The sequence below is a fragment of the Rhinopithecus roxellana genome, chromosome 2 (genome assembly GCF_007565055.1).
Source record: "Rhinopithecus roxellana isolate Shanxi Qingling chromosome 2, ASM756505v1, whole genome shotgun sequence".
Classification (NCBI taxonomy): Eukaryota; Metazoa; Chordata; class Mammalia; order Primates; family Cercopithecidae; genus Rhinopithecus; species Rhinopithecus roxellana.
The window spans coordinates 111280247-111292747 of NC_044550.1; the positions used below are offsets into that span (position 1 = coordinate 111280247).

The 12501-nt window shown below is 38.7% G+C and overlaps 1 protein-coding gene and 1 pseudogene across 2 annotated transcripts in view; both read right to left on the reverse strand.

Annotated features, from left to right (window-relative positions):
• The window catches only part of TENM3 (teneurin transmembrane protein 3), a 489057-nt gene that overhangs the window by 241683 nt on the left and 234873 nt on the right, over positions 1 to 12501 (reverse strand). The window lies entirely within an intron of this gene.
• Positions 7502 to 7704, reverse strand: LOC115896302 (annotated as a pseudogene).

A 12501-nucleotide genomic window follows, 5' to 3' on the forward strand; every position in this document is an offset into this window, starting at 1 on the left:
TAAGTAAAACTTATAATTAAGAGCTAAGCTACCATTCTCTAAAGTTTTAAATTATTCTTTAGAAAAGAAAAATTTTATTTTTTAAATAGGACAATTCCTCCTTGTGAATTCTCATGACCAAATGATTTCACTAATTACTTTGTTGTATTCAATTTTGGGATAGTTTGCATAGTTGAGTTTGTAATGCAATAAACTATGCCTGAATGGTCTGTTTACTCCACTGCAAGTTACAAGCAAAATGCCTTCTCCTGAAAGGACTTGTCTCTGAAATGCACAAAGTGGCAAAAAGCCAAGGGAAGCTGGTGCTTAAGCAACCAAGACTGAGCAGTGCCTGTATGCATTTCAATCTCAGCCAACCGAAGTAAATGTTATTGGAGTTTTTGTGCTGTAAAATTGCTGCTTTCATGCCCACTGCATCTGACAATAGGAATCTTTGGTCTACTAGGAAGGTGGGAGGTTGTTGTGCCTTCTAGCCAGATTTCTACATTCCTAAGAAAATAGCTGGGAAGTGGGGTAAAACTCTGTTGTTCCTAATGAGCTATGGACAATGAGACTCAAGTTGGTGGTATATTTGGTCAGAAAAAGAGACTAAACAAAAAAAAAGTACTACTGTTATTTTTTGCATTAAGCATTAGGACTTGGGAAATTATTCTTTTAGAGAAACTCTTAAGTGTTTGTAGAAAAAAAAAAAAGTAATTCCAGAGAGTTTGTTGAATTCTCAAATGAATTCAACGAAGTGCTGGCTACAGGGGAGTGGGAAGGGGAGACACTTGTCACCTTGAGCTGGTTAATGGCAGATTAATGACTTAAATTTTTAATTTTCAGGAAATTTTAAAAAGCATATTTTACAAATCATAAAATCAAGATCAATAAATACATTATTGCATTTTGAAGGGCAACAATTTAAAACCCATATAAATGCATTTAAGTTAATATGTGCATTTGGTTTTCTTGATGTACTGAGTCCTCCTTGCCATGGTATTTATTTGTAAGGCTATTTAGTTACTAGCACATTCATTCAGTGCTCACTTACCGAGCAGCTGTCTGAACCAGGCCAAAATTTCATCTCTAATGCTGTAGTGTTAAATGTATTTTAGGCCCCAAATCACTGTGTAGGCCCCAAACCATACAAATGATCTTTTTGTTTAAATATATTGAAAAAAATTCTTAAAGCATCCACTGCTACTTCTAGGCAACTAATTTTTTTTCAGACTTACACTAACATAATGTCTACCATATAAGCATAATATTTTAAGTAAGACTTACATAGTATTACAGTTAATGGAGGAGCAAGATTCAAACAATATTTCTTGATTTTAAAAAACCCAAACCTCTATGATAGTTTGTCACTGGTTGCAACACACAGTTACATTTATGCCTCATGCTAAAAAAAATGTACCGAACAATACAGAATGATTTGGAATCGCTTGTCTCCTGCAGTCAGAGACTAATTCTATTAGAATGGTTTGTTATGTTAATTATGCCCTTACTTTCCTCACTATACATTTTCAGCATGCACTCACATGGCCATTAATGTGAGCTGAGGAAGGAACCACGTTCACTGATTTCTTTTTTTGGAAGACGAGGAATAGTACTACATTATACGCTTGAGGCATGAAAAATAAAGAGACCACAATAGCTCCACCTCCCTAGCCCCTCTTTTCCTTAACCTTTCAAGCTGCTCACTACTCTGGCTTTACAGAAATGTACATCATGCGAAAGGGAAAAAAAAAAAAAAGCTTAAAAGGAAATGGACAGAAGTAGAAATAGAAAATCAAAGCTGCAAAAAGACAAATTAGACACTGCCCCCTCTCTTCCAAGTACTCTTGATTATGATGACATGGGCTTTGTTTCCGATTTCTCTTATTTTTTTCTCTATGGCTTTTAAGTAAATGAGCATTTGAACTGCCACTTAGTAATCCTAAAATCTTGGGCAAGTTATTTAACCTCCCCATGCTACATATTCTTCATCTGTAAAACAAGGTTAATGATAACAAAGCCTCAAGACTATGAACATTAAATTAAATATCACACACACACTCACACGCACACATGTGAATACACACACGCGAATTGCCTGGCACACAGGCTTGCTCAAAGTAGGCACCCAATAAAAGTTTCATCTCCCTCTTTTCCTGATGCATTTATATTACTATCATGTAGAAAACTGTAATTCTTGGCAAAATATGAATTACAAGGATAACACAGTCCAACTAATTGTTCAATCACACTATAAAACCTGATTTTGGCAAGTCAGTGGTCAGATGCGCTGAGGTCAGTTAATTATCACTCGGCAGAAGTTGGAATAGTTAAACCGAGCAAGCACGCATTTTTCCTATAATTAGAAGAACAGTACAAATAGAGCTTTGGCACCGCAACTGAGAAATGAAAACACGAAAGAAAAGATGAATCCGATGAAGGATGAAGAGGAGATAAAACTCAGTTGGTCATTAGAAAGCCTTTGTTATACTTAAAATGTTTCTAAGCATGAGGAGAAGAAATTATTATCCCTTTTTAGCTAAGGAATCAATTTTTGTCAGGTTCTATGTATGTACATACACTTGTGTCTGAGACTGGCCACAAGTAACACAGCACAGAAGGTTTTCATGAAGAAAAAAACTGAGATACCTTCCTAAGTATATTACTGAATACTCGATTTCAGTGGCTGTAGAGTAAGGGAACAGATATAAAATTGTTCATTTGGCAGAGACAACAGATTGAGTTAAGGGGTCTTGTGCTTTGAGAAAATTTGGCACCTGAAGTGAAAGGGCTTAAAAATCAGAGGCTTTGAAAAGTTAAATCACAACGCAGATGGACTCTAACTCTCCATTTTCTTTGGAGGTTTAGATAGTAACCCAAGTTATCAAGCTGTTGTGGTCTGACAAAGTGCTGTAAACGCTAACGGCAAGAATGCCTTTCAAATCTAAATGAGAGGAGGCATTCACTCTTAGTAGACATCGTCCCTAGCAATACGCAACCGAGCAAAGGAATAAGAAACTCCTTAAAATCAACTTTAATCATGCTCTTAAGTTTATCTCTAGCAAATGAGTTTCAATTTTCTAAATGATTTATGAAGATTATAGAAGCACAGCAGGGTGTGGTGGCTCCTGCCTGTAGTCCCAGCTACTCTGGAGGCTGAGGCAAGAGGAAGCCTTCAGCCCAGATGCTCAAGGCTGGAGTATGCATGATCACACCTGTGAACAGCCCTTACACTATGGCCTGGGCAACACAGTGAGGCCCTGTCTAAAAAAGCAAAACAAAAAAACGATTTAAGATTATAAAAGAAATTCGGATATACTTACAAGAGAGCTGCCCTTGCTGTGACCACTTGTTTTTCACTGATTCAGTAGCACGCATGTCCTGGAACCAAGTGTTCGCTCTCTCCCTAGTCAAGCTCTATAACTTTCTGAAAGATGACAGAGAAACTCGAACACTCTTTTTCTGTTAATCTCTAAATTCAGTTGCAGTTTAACTTGGGGAAACAAAAAATACTTTATGTAATTTAAAAACACCCTTTAAAAATGTCAAGACTACAATCATTAAGAGGACCCATATAAAATAACTCCTGTGTTCTCAGACTCTCAAGTTTAACCTTAATATCTCATTCTATAGTTTAATCCACTTTTTCCTTTCCCATCTTTGGCCAACGCTAGAACTAGATGGTCATCATCCATTACATCTTCAAAAATGATTAATGTGTCTCCCTTTAGCTTTCTCTCCTTTCTGTTAAATAATTCAATTCTTATTGAGTTCTTTTCACGAGTCTCATTTTCTAATCCTTTAATTAGCTTGGTAGCTCTCAGAACACTCTTCAAGTTTCAGAATAGTACAGCAAAACTGAATTCGGATAAAGGTTCAACTAATGCAACATACAATAGTTTAAATATCACATAGTTAGTCTGAAAGATCCTGGAGAGTACGAAACAAAGTCTTGTACATCTTTGCAGCATGTGAAACATAAGGATATCTTCAATACATGAAGAATTAATGGGTTAACAATCATTGGAACTCCAAACTCACCCACCACTAGAAAGCAAATCAAGGGTTAACTTTTTTTCTTTTGTAGAGATGGTGGCAGGGAGGGCATCTGCTACATTGCCCAAGCTAGTCTCAAACTCCTGGCCACAAGTGCCTCAGCCTCCCAAAGTGCTGGGATTACAAGAATGAGGCACCACGCCCAGCAAGTTATTATTTTTAAGTCATGGCACGAGAAAGGAGAAAAAAGCTGACTCTAGAAAAGTTGCTGCCAGACCCGAAGCTGATAAACAGTCCTGTCATTCCCAAATGTTACTATCATGTAACTTTTTTTTTTTTTTTTTTTTTTTTTTTTTTTTGAGACAGGGTCTTGCTCTGTCACCCAGGCTGGAGTGCAGTGGTGTCATGATGCAATCACAGCTCACTGCAGCCTCAACCTCCCAGGCTCAAGCAATCCTCCTGCCTCAGCCTCCTGAGTAGCTAGGACTTACAGGCATGCACCACCATGCCTGGCTAATTAATTTTTGTAGAGACGGGGATCTCACTATGCTGCTAAGGGTGGTCTCAAACTCCTGGCCTCAAGCGATCTTCCCAGCCTGGCCTCTTGAAGTGCAGGGATTACAGGTGTGAGCTACTGTGCATGGTCCATTTAACTTTAAATACAGTAAAAGATGCAACTTTAGAATACGACTACACAATTATCAAATTCCACTGGTCTGCATAATGAACAGGGGGTCATATTAAGTCAGATAAAATCGTAATGATGGCTTGGTTGCATCTTATGAAATTATATTTATAATTTTAATTTTATTCCTATATTATTATCCCTCTCTGTTGTACAATTTATAACAGATTCACTGCACTTTATTCAGGCCTTTTCTAATCATCACAGTTTGAAAAGTTATGTCTTCATGCAAATTCATGTAACTAACCATGTATTTATTTCTTCACATAGTTTATATAGTTATCCTATCACTGCTGCTGTTATAGTGCAATGAAAAATGTTTATTAACATGGACTGAACACTAGGTATGGCCCTAAAAATCAGCGTGAGAAAACTTCAGCTGAGAGCTCTGTGAGAAAGGGACAATTTCATCACCTTCGTGTTCCTGTGGACAAGCAAAGGACAATTATACATATGAGGTTTTTTGTTTTTTTTTAGATGGAGTCTCACTCTGTCGCCCAGGCTGGAGTCAGTGGCGTGATCTCAGCTCACTGCAATGCCTACCTCCCGGGTTCAAGCGATCCTCCTGCCTCAGTCTCCTGTGTCGCTAGGATTTATAGGCATGCACCACCAGGCCCAGCTAATTTTTGTATTTTTAGTAGAGATGGGGTTTCACTGTGTTGACCAGGCTGGTCTCAAACTCCTGACCTTAAGTGATCCACCCATCTCAGCCTCCCCAAGTGCTGGGATTACAGGCGTGAGCCACTGCACCCAGCCAAGGATTTTTTTTTGTAACAGAAACTAAATAATCTCCCAGTTGGCTTACTCCCTGAAGCACTGCTTAGCCCCTTTGGCAGAAGTTGAAAATAACCTCTTTCCTTCCCAATCTCAGTGCCTCAGGACACGTTTTCATTCAACAAACATTTAGTGACTACTCTGTGTTAAACACTATATTAACTATTGAGGTTAAAAAAATAGATATCTTCTATTTTAACCTCAAATAGTTCACTTTAAGGGAGCACAGATTCACTGTGATAGAAGATCCTCCACAAATCCCTGGTGTTAGAAGCATTAATGACTTGTCTCTAGTGATGAACACCCAGAAAACCCAAAAAGAAATATTTTAAGCAAGCTTCAGAGGCTAACAATGAAAGGCAGAATAAGGTTTCACAGAACAAAATTAAGGATGAGTCCCCCAGATGTTGAAATTAACATCTGCAAAGGATGCTACCACCTGAGAGAAAGGATACAAGATTTATTAGAGCAGTTGAGAAAAACAATAGGAGTGACTTCAGGAACTGTGACCCTAGTGTCAAGTCTTAATAAACAGAGAGACGTACAGTGAACCAATATATGTAATTATTCTGTGGATTACATCTCAACAGATAGGTCTGCAAGAATAGCTACTTTTCATTTATTTTGTGAATCAAAGTATACTCTAATTCTTAAATCCTGTATTTAAATTGATAAATCGACTTACATACATACATATGACTACAAGAGCTATTTCAGGAATCGCTATTTTCTGTTCTGAAACCCATGTTAACGTTTTATGCTGACTTTTTTTAAACATAAAATTTCCACATACTTTTATGGTCATCTTGGTTAATTTTTAAAAACTAACTCCATAAAATAACAGACATTGGTTTTGAGCAGAATTTTTATTAGACCTTCAGTGATTTTCATACACAAGACTCCAATACATAATTGTAAAGGCAAAGAAGGATTTCCATTTTGATTTCCCATTACGTACGAAACAACCCATTGCAATTTCTAAATGAACCCAAAATTTCTTATTTTCTTGCCTAGATATAGTTCTCTATAGTCAGACTAAATTAAAAAGAGAAAAAAAGTTGATTTATAATGAGACTGCAAAACTTCTTCCACAACCCTCATTCTATCTGTCCTCAATGCCCTAATGTTTTTAGCCATACTTGACAGATTACAAGTATCCTACGTTTCTTTGTCTTATTAGAAAGGCCAGTTCTTCTAAAGAAGAATGCATGATATTTTGAAAGAAAATACTTCTGAAAGGATCTCAAAGGTGGAGAAAATTAAGCAAAGAAAACACTTCAAAAGCAGGCTCTTCCGTGAAAAGTGCTGGGCCTTGGAAGCGTGACTCGAACAATGGGTGGACTGCTTCTGTGGTCCTCAGATGCTGACAAGCCTAACATTTGCCTTCCAATTCTCTACAAGAACGCACATTCCTAATCCCAAAAACACCAGAGGCTAAGCGCTTAAAGAGTTCTGAAATCCCATAAAGATGGGCTGGAAAACTCAAACAACACACTCTTTCCTATCCAGAGGGATTCTGATGCTATTACAGACTTCATCTTAGAGCGATAACTACTCCACCCAACTACTCCTCCACTTTTAATGGAAAGGAATGAACATAAAATGCTTTGGTTTTAAAGTTGTGAGTTTCCGAATTGTAAATTTTCCTTTGAACAGTATTAATTCTTTGAAGTGAACTTTTTTGGTCTATAATTACTGTGCTGACATTTTACTTGACTGTAACATCTAGCAGCATGCACACAAGCATGCACACATGCACACATCCCAGAAAAATACATAGTTCCGGGGAAAGTTAAATTTTCTGCAGTGTCACTGGACACATTAGAATGATATCTGGGACAGACTTTAAAATTCGATCTTACCTTAAAAAGGCTACTGCTCACTTAGTTAAGTTACTGCTGAACTGCCAAGTAAGACAGAAAAAAACCACATCATCTCTGTTTTCCATTTGGTAAAAGTAAATGACAGGTTCTGTAGAAAATATCATAAAGCAATCATAAAAATAAGAGTCTAGTTGCCATGGTAGGGGATGGGGAAGGGTGGGAAGAGGGGATGCATAGCATAAGAATAGAGTAAGAAAAACAGAGAAGGATTTCAGGGAGTGCTGATGCTTCTTTTTTAAAACAAGGTTGGCAACTGAAAGTGACTGCTGTGTTAAGAAAGTTCCCAAGACTCTCTTTGCACTCAGTAGGAAACACCGCCATGATCCATTATTAAACTGCTAAGAACAGACACTACACTTGATCTTAGCCAAAAGGCCGAGAAGCGGTGATCCATTATTGATTCTGTTGTAAGTACTGGAGCTGGGAGTGTTAACAAAAGTCCCACACGTTTGCCACCTCTGGAGTAGAACACCTCCATCAGGTGACTAACCAATGAATGCCAGAACCAACAGGCTCACCCGGCCTTGGGGTCATGAAAGCATTCCCTTCCCCAGGGAGAGTTGCAGAGGCAGGGTCTGTGCACTCCTTGCTTTCCACTCTAAAGCTTTAGCAAGATCTGTGTTGGAGTTAAGAGTCTGGGTTTTACATATGGACATTCTTCAAGTTCCTAAAACCGTGTGTTTACTGTGAACATTGTACAACTGAAGGCGGCTCATATTTTCATAAAATGAGGAAAAGCTGGGTTTGGATTGGAGAAGTTCTGAACATGAGTCACAGTCGGTCTTTTTCTATTCTGATCAGAGATGAGAAGGGAATATGTTATTTTTTGAGACAGGGTCTCGCTGTGTTGCCCAGCCTGGAGCTCAGTAGTATGATCAGAGATCACTGCACCCTCCACCTCCTGGGCTCACAGGATCCTTTCCACCTGAGCTTCCCAAGTAGCTGGGACTACAGGTGTACACTGCCAGGCTTGGCTAATTTTTTTACATTTTATTTTTGTAGGGATGGGGTCTCACTATGTTGTCCAGGCTGGTCTCAAACTACCAGGCTTAACTGATCCTCCCACCTTGACCTCCCAAAGTGCTGGGACTCAAGGCATGAGCCATCACGACTGGCCTGGGAATTTTTTTTCAGAGACGGCAAATAATTGGGTTAGAAAAAGAAAACCATTTCTGTGGCTACAATAAAGCATTTATTTCTTCTCCATGCCTTAATAGCTATAGTGATCAAATATGCCCAGAAAATTTTAAATAAGGAGCTATCAAGGAGCAAGTTTAAAATATGATTTTGGTTCCTTACATGATACAAAAAAATAGTTTAGTCAAACTATGAAAACCGAAAGCTGTCATCTTCTTTCTGTAGGGTTGGACTCACATGGAAACTGCACCAGTGAGCACTGGATAGAGCTGGTAGTGTGCTTATTAGCATTTGGCCACAAAATGGCCTGGATGAAACTAGCACTGACTAACCTTCTCCGACTGTCATGAAGATGGGATGGGGCAGAGGTGACGTAATATGTTCAACAACTGATGGACCAGATGAAGAAGCTGACATGAAAGAAAACAAAGGGAAAAACTAAAAAATTCAAGTATGGGCTAGAACATTATACAAGTGAAAGTGTACAGGTTCACTATTTTATTTTGAAGCAAAATTATTCATTAACGTTTAATAATAATGAATTCATATTCATGACAGCATATAAACAATTTCTCAAATATCCGAAAAGCACAATGAGAAAAGTAACCATAATATAGTTTAGAAATAAATCTATAAAACATTATACTCTACTTTCTATTTACAACAAACCTAAGAAGATCTAAAATTAAGAGTTTGCAGTGTGTTTTGTACTAAGATGGGAGATGTATTTGTAAAGCAAACACAAACGCCTGTACCATTCCTCTGTTTTACCGTAATTCTCTGTTCTGCTAAACAAATAGGCAGATGTAAGAAGCTACAGGTCAAGATCTTTGCTTACTCATGAGAAGTAATCACATGGGGTACATCTAGAAATGGAAGAGGAGATAATTTCTTTTGTAAAAATAAGCATATTGAAGATTTAGAAAACAGGATTAATTTAGCAGTTAACATACCGATCAGATTCTACAAACATGTTGCAAACCTACAATTAAAGACTTAATCATGTGCATTCAGATATACATAGATTTCAATACGAACAGCTTTTGAGCGACCTCTGCTAACTAGAGCAGCGTGTATATAGAACCTTTTCAAAAAACAGATAACTCTTGGACATGCTTTTTATTATCCATATATAACTTGTCCACTTTCAGGATTATCTGTGGACAAATTAAATCTCTGGTAGGATTCCCTATTTCTTTGCACATTTCCAGACTATTTTCAGTTGCTTGGACTATTTTCAAAAGCTTGTCGGTTTTCAGAGAATAAAACTTATTTTAATTAACTGAAGTAAAAGACAGATAAAAAGATAAATGTCAGCCAGGCACAGTGGCTCATGCCTGTACTCCCAGCACTTTGGGAGGCCGAGGTAGAAGGATCGCTCGAGCCCAGGAGGTTGAGGCTTCAGTGAGCCATAATTGTGCCACAACACTCCAGTCTGGACAGAGCAAGTCCCTGACTCCAAACAAACAAACAAACAAAAAATGGTAAATGTTTAATTGAGTCAAGGATTCAACAAATATTTGTAGAGCACTTACTTGCTGTGAGTTTGGAATGCTACAGTATTAAACCAAATAGACACGGCCCCTGCTGTCAATTTTTGTAGAAAGAAAAATTAAAAGGAAACAAATAACGAAGCAGTCATACAGTTGGCCCCTCAACAACAGGGGTTTGAACTGTGCAGGCGCACTTACATGCAGATTTTCTTCCTCCTGTGCCACCTCTGGGACAGCGCGACCAGCCTCCTGTTCCCTCGCCTCGCCAGCCCGCTCAGCGTGAGCATGACAAGGATGAAGACCTCTGTGACGACCCACTTCCAACGAATGAACGGTAAGAAGATTTTCTCTTCCTCATGATTGTCTTACTAACATAGTCTCTTCTCTAGCTTCCTTTACTGCAAAAATACAGTAAATAATGCATACAACATACCAAATATGCGTTAATCGACTGCTGATCGGTAAGGCTTCTGGTCAATAGTAGGCTATTCATGGTTAAGTTTTGGGGGAGTCAAATGTTACATGAGGAATTTTGACTGTGTGTAGACGGGGTGGCACCTCTAGCCCCCTAATTGCTCAATGGTCAACTGTAATTCCTATGAAAAGACGCAAACAGGACAGAGAAATGGAGTAAAACAGGTGGGCTACCAAAATCGGGTAGTGAGGGAAGGTTTTTCTGTGGAGCTATGTTAAGCTGAGATCTAAAGACAAAGAGAAGCCATACCAGTTGAGAGGGGCAGAGTCTTCTGGAAGAGGGAACTGACTGTGTAACACCATCGGGGAGGGAGACTGGCACGTTCCAAAACAGGAGAAGGCCCGAGGGCAGAGGTAAAGGCAAGACAAGACAAGACTGGAAAGAAAGGCGAAGGCCAAGTTATCAGGGTCTGGTAGGCCAGGAGAGGTTTTGCACAAGAGAGAACTGAGATTCAGCTTTTATTTAAAAAGTATTCTGGCTGGTAGAAACCAAGCAGGAGGCAACTGTAGAGGTCCAGGCAAGAGGTGATGGAGAGTGGCTTAGACCTGGGTGGTTGCAGTGGGGCTGAAGACAAGTGGAAATATTTAAGATATAATATAGAGATGCTAACAACAGTTTGCTGATATATCATCTATGCAAAAATATACATCTATTAATGAGTTCTTACAAACAAAAAAGACGTCTTTCCAGGCAAATGGACATATCAAGTAAATAAATTGGTATTTTGTTGTCTTAACTTTTCTCCCCTCAATTTTATTTTACTCATGTGATAGACTCATAGCTCTGTAATTTCAGAACTAGATGGCATCTTAGAAATCACCTCGACTAAAAACCACGACTTTTTTTTCTATCAGGAGAAGCAATCTTACTTTACCTTTTAATCTCTGCAGAGATGGGGAGTAAAAGTAAATCCCCAGGGGGAATTTAGTTACATGAGATCCAGCATGTACGTTTTCAGTATGTACCGTTGAAGATTTTGATGTGCTGGCTGATGGTTCCTGATCTGCCCTAGCTCTTGCTCAGGTAAGAAAACTGATGCCAGGAGGTATTAAGAGATCTGCTCAAATTCACCTAGATGAAGACTAGTTACACATTAAGTGAAGGACACTGCCTTTAACAATATGGGCATACATTTGACTCCAAGTCCCTAACTTTCACAAACCCATCATTCATCAAGCCAACCCACAGGTTCTCTCCTTAAATGAATGTCTCCTTCTTTCCATTAATTCCTGCGTTTAAAAAGTGAGGAGATAAGGAGAAGATGAGCAAAACAACTTTTATTTGACAGTCACGAGCGCTAAGGAGACTGAGAAGTTACCTGTTTAAAAATCCACAATGCAGGCGCAGTGGCTCCCGCCTGTAATCCTCACCTGAGGTCAGGAGTTCAAGACCAGCCTGGCCAACATGGTGAAACTCTGTCTCTACTAAAAACACAAAAATTAGCCAGGCATGGTGATGGGCGTCTATAATCCTGGCTACTCGAGAGGCTGAGGCAGGAGAATCGCTTGAACCCAGGAGGCAGAGGTTGCAGTGAGCCAAGATCATGCCACTGTACTCCAGCCTAGTGACAGAGCAAAGCTTCGTCTCAAAAAAAAAAAAAAAAAAAAAAATCCACAATGCTGTGCTAGAGGGAGCTAGGAGAATGCCTTGCAGGGGAAGGTTGAGCTGGAACTTGAAAGGCAAGTAGAAATTGGAAAGGCAAGAAAGCACAGAATAGGGTGGGGCAGGGTGTTGCTCTCTTTCTGCACAATCGACTAACAACTTACATGTGTATACCTTTCTGAACACAATATTGTTATTAGCTATATAAACTTATTAAACTATACACTGCAATCTGATAACTCACTTATTTGAGTGTCAGGAAACATTTAGAGGAAAACTGACAGTATGTTATCTTTCCCTTTAGTTTAGTTTTTTGAAACATTCTCAACTGAACATCTTGAAGCAAAAGGCACTACATAATATTTTGGTTCTTATATATAAAAATAAAGGGAAACCAACCTCCTTCCTCTATTTAATCCAGAAGGATTATATTGATGATATTATCTGAATTGGTATTCCAAAGAATAAAATAAGCCC